A 12,147-nucleotide genomic window follows, 5' to 3' on the forward strand; every position below is an offset into this window, starting at 1 on the left:
TCAGCATGTATTATTCATTCCCACCCATGCGAGCGGGCACGTGTGTGTGTGTGTGCCCGCGTGAGGCAAGGGGCGGTGACCGCGCCAGCATACGTGGGGTAAAGATTTCCATCACTTCCATCCGCCGTCTGCATCTCTGCACCGCCCCGTTGCACGTCACCGGGCACGCAAAAGCCGAAAAACTTTTTGATTCGTGTAATTATTGTTTAAATAATTTAAGTTGATTTCTGAACATCACGTGAAAATCCAACCCGGCAGCTCCGGTTGTGAGGGAAAAGTGTGGCGAACGTTGCCCTGGGGAACACGCCCAGCCCAGCCAGAACGTAAAGCACAAACACATTGCGAGACACACAAAAATCGGACACAAAAAGGAGCCGCCAACAAAAAAATGAGCCGCTGAAATATTGTCCCGCGGAAAAAGAGAATCGAAACGCGGACATAAAAATTACGAGCCAAGGGCACACACACACACACACACAAAAGCGATGATGGAAAACGTGAATGCTGGGCACACTGATTCCTTCCCCCAATCAGCCTTCTGCCCACGCTCCGCGCCATTGTTCCGCGTATTCGAGCCGGCAAGGGTGCGCCACGAAGCGACAAGTGAGCTTACACTTTTTAATATATATATTTTGTGATATTTTTTTTACCGTCCATTTTCCTTGCGCCTTACTTCGTTCGCTTTTTCGCTACTCCATTTTTTTGTTTCGTTGCTGTTGTGTTAATAGGCTTCATTCACCTCATCTCATTGCACGTGCACGTGCAGGCGACTGGTAAAGGGACGCGCATTATTTATTGGAAATTAAATGTTTCATAATTGACTTATAATATGTGTCGCTTTTGCGCGCTACGTTTTGTGAGTTTCATTCTTTTTTTTTTTGTTTCTTTGCGCCCGTTTTATTTTATTATTCTTCCCTCACTCTTCTGCAAATGGTAAATCCACTCATCCAGGTCGTAATTTTTGTGTTGTTCCTGGTGCAAACCAATTGGACCGTAGAAGCGGGTGGTCAGGGGCAAGCAAGCAAGTGAGCAGGCAACTCAGTCGTGCTTTTTTACGGCACACTTATTGGTCATATTTCCATCCCCAAATTTGTACGCCCGTCGCGCGGCTTCGCCACCAACGGTTCGGCTTGTTGCGTTGAAGTTTTTGTGATGATCCGAAGGGCGAGAAAGAGAGAGAGAGAGGGGGGGGGGACTTTTTTGCAGCTGCACTTTACCAGATGTACTTCATGATTATTTCTGTTCTGGCGGGCGCGCTTTGCACGAATTTTGCTTGCTCCCGTTTTAATAAGCTCAAGCCTTGTGCTTGTGGCAAGCGGACGCCGAGTACATTTTTCCCCGTACCATTGCCATTCTCTTTCATTTCAAATTTACCGTTACCGTATTGTGGAAAGTTTTTGTATCGTAAAAGCTGTGCCATTCGCATCGCCCGTGTTCATTACAGCGTTTTATGCCCGCCTGCCCGCCTGCGCACGGGGTTCCGCCACGAGTGAAGTTTTGCGCTGTTGCGCTGACGGTTCGCCACCGGTATTTGCTGGCACCGGATCGTACGGTTTTGGAGTAATTTTTGTGTTTCAACATTATCTGACCGATTGGGTGGATATAAAATATGTGTTGCACATCTCCTGCACGCCCCACCGATGGTGCGGTACGCCGGTTGCATCGCGGGAAGCAAATTTGTGTTCTCCCTTGCCCATTTATTTTCACAGTGACGACAGGTTTTTCCTGGTGCAATTTTTGTGTTTTTTTTTTGTTGTTGTTGTTTTGGTTGTGTTTTTCCTTCGCTGCACTGTATGCACTGTTTCATTCTCAATCATCGCGACACGTTTGACTGCCTGCGTTTTCGAGGAATGGGAAGGGCGCGCGAGAGAGAGAGAGAGAGAGAGAAACAGAGTGAGAATGCTCGGACATGATACGAAAATGGGTGCCCGGCACAAGCGAAATGAAAATTATTTATTATTAAAAATTTATATTTATTGCTAGCTCAATGGTTCGCAAATTAATTCGATTCAAATAACGCTCATAAAACGTACGTACCGTTCGCGGTCGGCACAGATGCTTCAGCCGGTTGCCCACTACCACTGCTGCATCTTTTTACTGGGGAATGCGCTTTCTGTGAGTGAAACGGGCTTATACTTTTATTTAATTTGCTACTGAGCTTTTTATTCGCCATTGGATCATTGGCCGTTTGCGTAGCATTGATTTAATTTCGAGACACTCTGTTTGTTTACTGTAGGGGGGGGGGGGGGGGGTTATGCAAAAATGTATATTTATTACGTTGACAGTGTTATTTGAAAAGTTGTTTCAATAGTTAAACATTATTGAAACAGTTGTATTTGATTAAGATCGGTATAAAGATGAAGATATAAAATTAAAGGTCAAATTTTAAATAAATATTGGTTTTTATGTTCTTGATTGGCGCTGCATTAGCTGACAAATTTCTAAAGAATCTGACCTTACGATGAAGATTACTAGGGAAACAGTACAGGTGCCGATTGACTTAGTCGATAGCGACAGCAAATAAGAGAGCTGTGACATTACAATGGAATGCTATATTTTCTTTCCAATGACAAGAATTTACTTCGAATTTACCAGTAATTTGAAAGTAACTAAATGGTAGATTAGCAGCTGTTAATCAACCGTAAAACAGAGAAAAACGAAGGGCGATAATCTCATGAACTTTTCATGAGCATGGACGAAGACATGCGTGCAGACATGTTTTTGTAAGAATTAATTCAATTTTTAAGAATTCCTTCTCAGTTTTCGCGTCAAAATTGTTGGAGTAGAGCGTTTTGCATCATATTGGTTTATAAAATTCCGATAAGACGCAGCTGAAGGATATTGGACCCGGGTGTCATATCGAAATTCAGCCGCAATTCACCTAAAATTGAGTTTTGGCCTCATTGCCTGCCACTGCAAAGCTAGTGGAAGTGTTTACTGTTTCCTAATATGTTTGTTAATGATCCCCAGGTTCTATTTCACTGTAGCCACATGTCCCTCGGTCTTAATTTTCAGCTTCCTTTCGAACCACAACTCGCTCAGAGTCGTCGGCCATTTGAAACCGAGCTTTTATTCGATGCTCTGATTGTTGTCTTATTGTTGTGGATAGACGTGACGAGCCCTGGATTCGCCGTAGCAGTTGCGCTGCTGCTGCTCGACATCCAGGAATCGACACTGCGCTCACGCACACTACCACGCCGCACTTAGCGATGCGCGCTAAGTGTGTGCAGAGCGCACCTAACGAGGAGTGTGTAACAGGCTACCGGTCGAGCAGGGCTCCCGGTAGGGCTCACGGTTCGGCTCGTGCGCGCGGCCCCATACTTCAATGAATTGTGGTTTGTGTTATTATTTATTATGTAATTCGTGCAATAAATGTTATAATAGTCCAAAACATAAAACTTATAATGGCAAGATATTGCAGATGGTGGAAAGGACTTATCCGACGTCCTCAAACTGAATCACGCAGTCCGTTTCAGACACTACGGGATGCAGTTTTTTGATCGCGCACGCTTCTAGTTGCCTTACTTTTTTGGCCATCACGGCTAGAATTCGACTAATAGAGGTATGAAATTTTGTTTACTGACTCATGGGATACTATTATTGAAAATGTTATTCCCGTTTTGATAGTGCGGCTTAAGATAAACTCATGAAAAATTGACTATTATTCTCCATTTTTCTAATGCAAACGTTATTTGTGAGCTTCTCTCTGCGACATCAACCGTCATCATCAAATTCCAAACATCAGCATAACATTGCGCACAAACGAAGCTTGTAATGCATTCCCAGAAAATGTATGAACATTCAACAAAGCTTTCAGCTACAACAAACACTCATTGTAATTGTTTTTATCACCATATCAAATGTCATTCGTAGAATCGTTACCGCATTGTAACAACAGCACTATTCTCGGTAAAACTAAAATAAACACCCGTAACACCACCACCCAACTTTAAAGTGCGTGCTCGTTACCTAAGCCTCGCCAGGTCGTGCCGGACGGACGGTGAAAAGAAAAAAAGGGGTATCAATAGAGTTTTATTTATTAATTTTACAATACCGGCCTCCATCGAGCGGACTACGAAGCGTACCGTAATTCAATCGTGCTCGCAACAATAGGAAAAAAACTTCTCTCTCTCTCTCTACAGTCGCCCTAGTTGGATGCTTGATGCAAACAGCAAACCCATGCCTGCTACCCACACGTCCCGTGCAGCGTGTCCCGAGAACGGGGGGAAAAAAAGAAAACCAGGCGACTCCATGGTGACATTTCAAAAGCGATCGTTGTTGTTACCTTTTGTCGTGCGCCATTGTCGAACGGTAGCTAGTATCATTCCGGCGCACTCTGTTTGTGTCTGGCGGGTTTGGGGCGGTTGGTGGCAACAGGTACGGGAACGGGGATTCGCCGATGTATACCGACCCGACAATCATATCACAAAAAGCTCCACGTACAGCAGGAACAACCGGGAACATGGGGAGAGCGAGGTGAGAGTGAACAACGCTCCATCCCGAATGGGTGCCAACATTTCACTACACAAACACTCCAACTAACCGTAAAAGTACGCGCGTTCGCTAGCACACACCACACACACACCGGCCGAAGGTGGCTAAGGGTGATGCCTGCCAGGCTTCCGCCCCGGGGGCGGCTTCGGGTCGAGATTGCAGAGGACAAAGTGTGCGACAGTAATCGAAGAAACGGCCAGGGGCCAGGGCCACACTTCAAGGCAAACTCTTTGGCTCGTGTGGCGGGCGGCTAGTATTGGGGCGGGGATGTTTAAGGAACGAATCGACAGCATTTCAATAAACAGAAACCGTGAATGCAAATTTCAATTTCCAACCATTCGTTGAGCGTGAGCTCGCGTCCCTTAACCGTCCCTGCGTGCGCCTACGATCTGGCTCGATTTGTTTGTGTATTCCTTTTTCGGGACGCCAACATTGTTTGGCCAACACTGGGGGTTGGATGATGCTTTGGGCATCCCAAGCGGTGGACTATTGTTCGATTCGGGTGATGCCTGAATTGAGTGCACGGGACTCGAACCACAAGTACGGCACGGGCCTTGTCTGCCCCCAGTCGGTACGACCTCTTTGCGGCAGGTTAAAAGGGAAATGAATTCCGTCCATTCGGATGTTTTGTGTGGCGCTGTTTTGCCACACACACACACCACCTTAAGTCAACAGCTAATGATGATGATGATGATGCTGAAAGCTGGGGTTAGGGTGGGAAGGAGAAATTCAATCATCACACTGAACACAAGCTGAGGTGTACCGTGTTTCAAGCATGAAATTGAACTGAGATTGTATGTGTTCCTACGATCAGGGTCGTTTTTCTTTTTTTGCAGGCTTCTCAAGGAATTCCTTTGATCGCTACTGGGGCGTTCAAGTCAATTGTGCTAATTGTGCAACCGGGCTGGAAAGGATGGTGATGAACCGGACAAATCGGAAACGCAACGAGACCGTGCAAGTGGAGCGTCTAATTTAAACAAACGAGACGACCTGTTTGCCAACAAGTAACAAGTTGGCTGGTGTCAACGACCAACCTTACGTACTCCATATCCACTAGCAGCTAGTGATGGAGAGTTTGTTGCAAAATTTCTCGGAAAATTTCCCACTCAAACAACGCTGGGTACGAGTGTATCTGACAGCTTACCTGCTTATAAACATTCACTATTTCTCGAGCAAACCTTTCTTACTGCCCCAGCATTGCATTCGCTGCAAGACGGACTTTTGATGCATCCGACAATGCAACAGCCAATGAGACGTCTTTACCCGGAAACGAGCATCATTCGGTCAACTTTCTCTCGAGGGAAAAGATGATTGTGTCTTATAATATTTTCATTTTAATATGTTTCACAAAAGTTGCCCACACAAGCAATAGATGGTAGTTTGTCACACAAGGCAACAAAGCCTTTTCTGTGTGACTTGTCGCATAATATAATTCCTGTACCAAGACTACACTGTTGGCCAGGTTTTCTTATGCTGAAAAATAATACAGCTCGGTGGAAAATGCTTAAAAACTAAATCGATTTCTGCTAACCGTACCTCAGGCACAGATTCGACGCCCGGTTGATTGCGTTCATTTGCAGATAAATTCACCTGGCCTGGTAATGCTAACCATCCCAGAATCCTCTCCGTCCATGGTTCCGCAGTGCGCTCAACTCAATAGCTCGGAGCAGTTCCCCCGGAGCTGGTGGAATATTGGCAAAATTAATGAAAATACATTTTCAAATCGAATGAAGTACGGAAAGCGATGAGAAGCAGTAGAAGGTGAAAAAAAACTCTCACACACACAAAAATCCTACCTTTACCACGAAGTGTATTTCTTTTTTTTTTTTTTTTTTGCCAAGTTCTGTCAGCCGACGAGTCCGTGTGCCTGTGTTTCCGTTTCCGGGCGGAGCGCAAATTAAGCAGCGATCGTTTAAAGGTATCAGCAAGTAAGGCGAAGTAAATGGGGACTCAATAGGAAAGAAAACCTTTTAATCCCCAACGGTGTAGCCGTGCGCCTGTCCCGGGCCTTTCTCCAGAGTTTGATGAGCAGCGGTGGGGTTTTTTTTCTTCTTCTTCTTCTTTGTTGCCTTGCCCTTTCTTGTTCGTCCTGACGCTTGGCCGCTGTACGAGCGTTGTCGCCTAAAAGCCATCCAACCTGCTAGCAGCTAAGCGGGAGCTCATTTAAAGGCACTATTGTCAATCGACACAAACGGGGCCTTGGGCTTCCCCCCCCGCCGGGTGCTCGCAAAAGGCGGCACCAAATTGGAGCCAAATTTGGCCTAAGGGCTGCCTTTCACTCCTGCCTCTCTGTGCCTTTACAGCTCTACTTTATCCAGCGGCTTTATGTTTTCCTCCCTCCGCACCACAATCGCACCGGGATGATCCGGGAGTGAATGCTGAAGATTATTTGCCAAAGATACAATAATATAATGGAGACAAGAAAGCGAATTTCGGGCCAGAGAGCCACACACACAAGCGCGCGCGCGCGTGTACAAGTGAAAAAGAAAAACGAAACGAAAATCAAAACGTTCTTCAAAACGGCTTTGCGAATGATGTCGAGAGTATTATTTCTTTCCGTTTTCATTCGTTTTTTTTTTTGTTCTCTAAACCCCCCTCCGGTGGGCCATTCCGATTCCACTGCCCGCCCACACGACGTCAACAGTTGGGTGGGCTTAAAAACTCATTCATTAAGGCCGGGCTACATTGATCGTACTCTCTGGTGTAATTTTGATTTTCACTAGCGCACCTGGCGGCGGCTGACCGAAGCATTTTTCCAAACAATTTGAAGCCGCTTCAGAAAATATGTAATTTTTCCATGTTTTTAACTTAATTTGGACAAGAAAGTTTTGTAAAAGGTAGATGCACATGTCCTATAAGCATTGCATCCATTTTCATGGCAAAAAACGATGGAAAAACAACTTAAATTTGAGATCCGGCACGACCATTCCCTCGACGACCAAAAAAAGCTTCCACCAGCCGCCGCCAGATGCGCTAGTGAAAATCGAAATTACACTTGGGAGTACGATCAATGTAGCCCGGCCTTTACATCGCGGAGTTTTGCCACCGATGGTGCTGCCCTAGGCCAATGTAGCGTAAGACAGCAAGTGCTTCAATTCAAGCGTTTGCTTTTTCATTTAAATAATATTAAGCTAAGCTGGATCCCGTTGAAGCTTCCTGAGGCTGCTGATGCGTGTGTGTACGTGTAACGTTCGCTTTTGCTGCAAGAGAGCTTTTCCGAAGGCTAGTTCCGCCACAGTCAAAACCAATAGACCCCAACGCCTACAGAATCGACTGTTCCTTCGGTCGCCATCTATCGCTGATGCAGATTTTACGTTTAATTAATACTTTAACACGGTTCACGGTTTACAGGTTCTTCCGAACGAATGGTTCAGTCAATATTTTAGCAACCCATTTTCTGTGTGCATTGACTTTTTTTCCACAAAATACAGCACCAAGCCAGCCACAAAAAGGAATGAAAAGTTTCATAGAATTGCGCAAGAAATTTTAACATTAACTACGATTTTCTGTCCGAATTTAATCACTCGCGCTCAAACATTCCGGAATCAATTAGTGTCCAATATTTCCATCGAATCGAGACGACCCCTCCCGGGCTCAGCGTGTGTTCATTTTCGGGAAGTTCGCTTTGGTGCCTTTGCTCCCTATTATCGCTTTTTATTCGTATAAGCTGATTAATTTGACTGAATTAATTCGTTTCGGTGGTTTTTCGCTGAAACTGCTTCCTCTAACGCTTACTCCCCTGCGGTCCCTGTATTCCCCCTCCATGTCGTGTAAAGTATTTATCGTTTATGTGTATTGTTGATAATAGGTCGCACTGTGTTGCTTTAAATTTCTTCGTCAGCATCGTTAGCCGCTTGTCTTACTGCGACCGTTTGTACTGTTTCCATTCCGCCGTTGGGGGCGATTTTTCCAAAACCACAAAGCTTCAGGCTGTCACGGTTGTCTCACCCCCACGCTCCCATTGGCTTTCCCTAGAGCCCCTTTTGCACCAACCCCTAGGAACAACGAGTTAAATGTAGCACCACCCACCACCACCCACCACCACCATCAATACCACCAAATTATGATGAGCTCAGGCAACACCAGCAGAACCGCCAAAGCCAAAGCTGAAAAGAATTAATCCCAAACTTACGAGGCGCAAATAATTGGACTGGTGACAAAAATCGAAAAAACGTCCGCCAAAAATAACCCACCACCCTCCGCGGGTGGCTTGAAACGATCCATTAGGTTATAAAATCAGTTTCCCGGGTTTAACCGAAACCGTTTTGCGTCTCCGTGGGGTTAATTTGCATGCCAGTGGTATGATCGCCTTGGGTGGGGGAGGGATTGGGAAGGAGCAGTGGGCCTCGATGGGCAGAGCAACTGATCCAAATCATTATGAATGGGAGCCCGTTCTTCAGCATAAGTAGCTCTCTAATTTGTTTCCCTCGCTCCGTGTCGCTGAGCTGGGGGAGAGTTTTATTTGTCCTCTTCTCTTTATTGTGAGTCCATCGCCCTCGGCAATAATCAAAGATTTCCCGGTGACTCCCTAACCCCCCACACAGTAGTGTCGCTCATTCGACACGTATATTTGTGTCTGTGAAATTGTTTTTTTTTTTTCGTTCTTACCGTCCACCCCACCGGGAACGTGATTAAACGATAAGGGAAAAGACTCCTGCCCGGAAGAAAGATGATGAACAGGAATCCGGGCCGAGCCATTTACTCACTAATACTCTTCCCGATGGGGAAAACTCCCATTCCGTCGCGTTCAACACTTATCGGTCTTCTGGTTTGGATGCTTCTCCTCCATTCGGTGTTTAGGTTTGTTTTTCCCTTCTTTTCTTTATGCTAGCAAGGTCCTACCTACCTACTTTACGGATGTGCCCCTTGATGTCAACGCTTGGTCGGAATGTCCTGGTTCTCTTTCTGTCTCCAGTGTACACCGTGTTCTGATTTAATTTGTTACCCTACCCGTACCCTTTCGCAACCCAACCGTCCGACGGGCCATCAGAGGCAGCTGCCCTTTTTCTCAAGTAAGCCATCTTGCCCATGCCATCCACCTAGTGCCGTCTGCACCAGCCTGGCGAGGACACAAACCGTTCTAACGGGTCGGCACATCTTAAGCACACTCTTCGACCAATCGAACCGGTTGAGCCCGATTCAGCATCCCGCGTCTCCGTCTCCGGTACGATGGCGGTACGGACTAAATAAAAATGAGTTTTAATTAAAATGCTGCTGCATCCTGGGCCCCCCCCTGGTTCGGGTGCAGAGCTCGCTGCTGCTATGCAAAATGATCACTGTTACTGGCACCTTCGGTAGTCTTTCCCGCCGTGTCTCGGGTATCATGTCACCTGTGGAGAGGAGCACGCCGGAAGTTGGAACCTGAATGAATGAACGTCTCCACCTTATCGATTACACACCGTGCACACCGTGTGCTGCTGGTGAGGAGATAGAGTCGAGTTCCGACACACAAAAAAGTCTTCCTTTTGTGGAACTATCACAATACCCACCGAACCCTGCGGGATGCTGGGCAGACTGAATCAGAAGGATGAGGTAAGAGTATGCGATAGAGCAAAGATGTCTCCTGCCACCATCGCCATCGCCTGCTGTGCTGTGCTTCCACGCTTTTTGTTGCCATTCTTCTGCTTTCTTCTTTGAACTTGTTTGGTTCACGCGGTTGGTGGATATGCAAAACGGGCGCCCGAGGGCTTACATAGGTGAAAACTAATTAATTTGCTCTGAAGGCGTTAGGAGGCAGGGTGCTGTTTGGTCGGTGTGCTGCAGCATATCGTTAGCTGTTCGAGCGTTCATAGCAGTGTTAGATGTGTGTGATTGCACTAGACAGTTGAATATCGATAGTAATGGATGCATACGTAAACGTTGCAACTGCATTTAAGCACGATTTGAATGTGTTCCTTCGAGGTTTTGTAGAATAAACACATCGTTGGATCTTCTGTTACACCTATATGGATTATTTTTATTATACTTTTTATGAGAAAACTAGTATGGATTCTTCGAAATTAGCAGTTAAGAAGTAAAGCCGGTAAGGATGGAGGAAGGATGGAGGATGGAGGAAGCCGGTAAGGATACAAAATTTCAAAGTACTTTTACTACTCTTTCATAGATGGCGCTACCAATTCGAGAAATGCATAAAGGCCGGGCTACATTGATCGTACTCGCAAGCGTAATTTCGATTTTCACTAGCGCATCTGGCGGCGGCTGACCGAAGCATTTTGCTAAACAATGTGGAGCCGCTCCAGAAAATATGTTATTTTTCTATGTTTTTACTTTAACTGGACTGAAAAAGCTTTCTAAATGATAGACAAACATATTGTGCAAGTATTTCAGCCGTTTTCGCATAAAAAAAAGGTTTAAAAACTAATTAATTTTGAGATCCAACACGACCATTCCCCCGACGACCAAAAAAAGCTTCCACCAGCCGCCGCCAGATGCGCTAGTGAATATCAAAATTACACCACGGAGTACGATCAATGTAGCCCGGCCTTAAAAATCGCTCGATTTTTTCCCAAAAATGTGCTACATTTAATGGAAAAACTAGTTTCATACTACTTAAGTAATCATAAAGACTACCAACGTTGAAGTAAGCAAAAGAAAAGATGGAAAGCGCAAATGAATTATCAAAAAATAATCAATAAAGCAAATTAACAGAATTGATCAAACGTGGTCTGCTAGATAAATATGTTAAGGCCGGGCTACATTGATCGTACTCCGTAGTGTAATTTTGATTTTCATTAGCGCATCTGGCGGCGGCTGGTGGAAGCTTTTTTTGGTCTTCAAGGGAATGGTCGTGCCGGATCTCAAAAATTATTAGTTTTTTCACCGTTTTTTGATGCGAAAATGGCTGGAATACTTGCACAACATATTCATCTATCAATTACAAAGCTTTTCCAGTCCAGTTAAGGTAAAAAACATGGAAAAATAACATATTTTCTGAAGCGGCTCCAAATTGTTTGGAAAAATGCTTCGGTCAGCCGCCGCCAGATGCGCTAGTGAAAATCAAAATTACGCTTGCGAGTACGATCAATGTAGCCCGGCCTTTAAACGAGATAAAAAAATAAGCAGAAAATACAAATAACTATCAGAAATAATTCTCTTGTGAATGTATCAAAACGCTCAACGTTTAAATGTGATTTTCTTTCCCTTCATATTTAAAATCAATCCGATCTAATCCTTGCAAGATGCAGCTGTTGTAAGGCTCCGCAAGGAAATGTATGCCATTTCGATTTTGTCGGTAACAAAAAGCGGTGTCATGGTTGTGACATCATTCTAAGTTCAGAGTTTTACTAATTTTAATATAGAATCACAAAAATGTAGTCAAAAATGCAAGTTTCGGCGTGTTTTTCGTATTTATTCCAGTTCCACACTGTACGCGAGCTCTGTACTGTCAACAGCAACTGTCACATTACATCTGTCACCGGGAGGCTCGACGAACCAACCTTGTTTTCACCGTCGTCGCTGCACCAACACCAAGAGTGACCAGATATCGATTTATCTGTATTCCTACCGATTTTTTATATGCCTACCGGTTCACAGCTGACCCACCGACAAACCGACGTGAAACTGGCGTTACAAAAGTGTCCCACACGAAAGTACTGTCATTTACCAGTGAGGCGATCACTTCTGTCAAAGTAAGCTCTGTTCACTGCTGCTTCG

This window comes from Anopheles gambiae, chromosome 2, assembly GCF_943734735.2.
Source record: "Anopheles gambiae chromosome 2, idAnoGambNW_F1_1, whole genome shotgun sequence".
NCBI lineage: Eukaryota > Metazoa > Arthropoda > Insecta > Diptera > Culicidae > Anopheles > Anopheles gambiae.